Consider the following 2,594-nt stretch of genomic DNA (forward strand, 5'->3'; position numbering starts at 1 on the left):
GTTTTTCTGTGTAGACCTGGCTGTCCTGGAACTCATTTTGTAGACAAGGCTGGCCTTAAACTCACAGAGATCTGCCATTCTCTGCCTCCCAAGTACTGGGATTAAAGGCTTGATGTGTGCCATCATGCCTGGTTCTGGTTTTGATTTTGATATTACAGGGGATTACAGTTAAGAGATTGCATGAGTCTCAGAAGTGACTCTGAACTTTGGACTTGAACACCACTGAGACTGTGACAGACTATGAGGACTTTTCAAGTTGGACTGAACGCATTGTTTGCATTATGATATGGCTGTAAGTCTATAGGGGCCAGGTGAAATGTGGTTTGCATAAAAATGGCCCCCATTAGGCCCATAGAGAGTGGCACTATAAGGAGGTGTGGCCTGGCTGGAGTGGGTGTGGCCTGGCTGGAGTGGGTGTGGCCTGGCTGGAGTGGGTGTGGCCTGGCTGGAGTGGGTGTGGCCTGGCTGGAGTGGGTGTGGCCTGGCTGGAGTGGGTGTGGCCTGGCTGGAGGAGGTGTATCACTAGGGGTGGGCTTTGAGGTTTCAGAATGCCTCAGCATTCCCAGTGCCTGTGGATCAGATGTGAGCTGTCAGCTACTGTCCCACACCCATGTCTGCCTGACTGCTCTCATGTTCCCTGCCATGGTCAATACTCTAAGCTTTTGAGACCATGAACCCCTAATTTAAATGCTGCTTTTTTTTTTTTTTTTTTAAGTTACTTTGGTCAGGTTGTCTCACCTCAGCTACTGTAAAGTAACTTAGACATCAGTTTAGATGGTGGCTGAGTTCAAACCCAGGGTGTCAGGCATGCTTCTCAGGCACTGCCAACTGAACTTGGAGCCCCGTGTCTCCTCTGCTTGAGAGGACACGTGTTAGATTTGGAGCCTGTCCTGACGTGGCATCATATATATTCTGAATTTAACTAGCTCTATCTACAAAGACCGTTTACCAGGGAGATACCCACAGGCGTAGGGAGTTACAAACTCAGGATAATTGGGGTCAAAGCTGAGTGCAGAGCAGGCCCTAGTCCTACAGTGTCCTCCTTCACTGCAGAAACTTGGTTTCTGCAATCCTGAACCATGACAGCTTCCCCAAAAGGGAAGCAGTCTCCTAGCACTGCTGACTGAACTCACAGCCTCACTGGCCCATGACACCCTCAAGACTTTGTCCTAGGGCAGGGATGTGGCTCCAGGCCCAGCAGCTACCTCTCAGCCAGGGGTACTAGGGCCACTGCTCAAGATATTGTAGGTAAATGGATGCCACATCAATGACAGGAATGCTGTGCCCTACCATACCACATGGCCCTCACCATACCACAGACTAGCAATAGAAACCTCAGCTCTAAGACATTCACATAGTGTTGTGAAACTTTCCTCTGAGATAAAACCTCCACCATGAAGGGAAACTCCTTAAGGCACAGGATGTTTTAAGAGAAGCTACAGGGAAGCTACATCCTACAGGGAAGCTTCTTCTGCTCAGGAAGCAAACAACTCTGTAGCTTTCGGAGCCAGATTCACTAGGCCCCTCTCTCCCTAAACCTAAATAATGGGACAGCTGAGGGTGGGGGGACAAGGCACAGTAGCCAAGTGGCCTAGCAAGGACCCTGCCTAACCTGCAGGCTATAGTGAGCTCCCAGTTTCCAGCTTCCCTGAGCTGTCACCCTGAGCTGGGGTGGGGATGAGTCATGGAGTCAGTTCTGCTCCTGTAAGTCACCTGACTCGTCTGTGTGGCTTCCGTCCTGGAACCCTGACTAGGGACAGCAAGGGAACTTATAAAGGATTGGAGCACAGCCACACCTCTGACCTCCACAACCCCAATCTCAGCTTCCTCACAGGGGAGGGGCAGCTACGTAGGCGGGGTCTGTGTCCGAGCCCTGTAAATAATCCGGAAGACGCTGCCATGGCTAGTTTCTGTACACAGTCTCTCATATGTACGAGGCTCCCTGGAAGGCTTTGCCATCTCCCTGAGCTCACTCCCACGGTGCCAAGGCATTGGAATCCTTGGCATGGTCGTGTCTGTACACTTCACCCACTCACGGCTCCCTCCGATCCCTACAGTAACCCCCCCATGCTCTTACAAGAAAAGTATAAAACTCATTGGTTCACCAAATTAGATGGTGACCTCTGCACTTTTATCTGACCACAGTTCCATATCCAGGTTGAGTAGGTGCCTCTTCATGTCTCCCCAGGAATCGTGTCTTGCAACTAACTAGTTATGGGGACACAGCTCCACCCACTGTGACACCAACACAGCAACAACAGGAACAAGGCTCCACACCACGGAACACTAGCAATAGGGCATATGGTTCCTTGACACAGCACATACTAGCAACCCCCCAACACCCATATACAGTGCTGGATGGGGTTGCTGATGCTAATCCCAGTGCTGGGGGACAGGGCAGGCACAGGAGGACCTGGGGCTTGCTGACAACCAGCTTCCATCCACAGTCAAAACGGGACTCTGTCTCAAGGAAAGAAGGCGGAGAGTGGTTCAGTGGAAAATTCAATGTCCTCTTCTTGCTTCCGCACGTATACACACACCACACACCACACACAGCCACACACGAACCCCCCCCCACATATGCACAGAATAAA

The sequence above is a fragment of the Arvicanthis niloticus genome, chromosome 6 (genome assembly GCF_011762505.2).
Source record: "Arvicanthis niloticus isolate mArvNil1 chromosome 6, mArvNil1.pat.X, whole genome shotgun sequence".
In the NCBI taxonomy this organism is placed as follows: Eukaryota; Metazoa; Chordata; class Mammalia; order Rodentia; family Muridae; genus Arvicanthis; species Arvicanthis niloticus.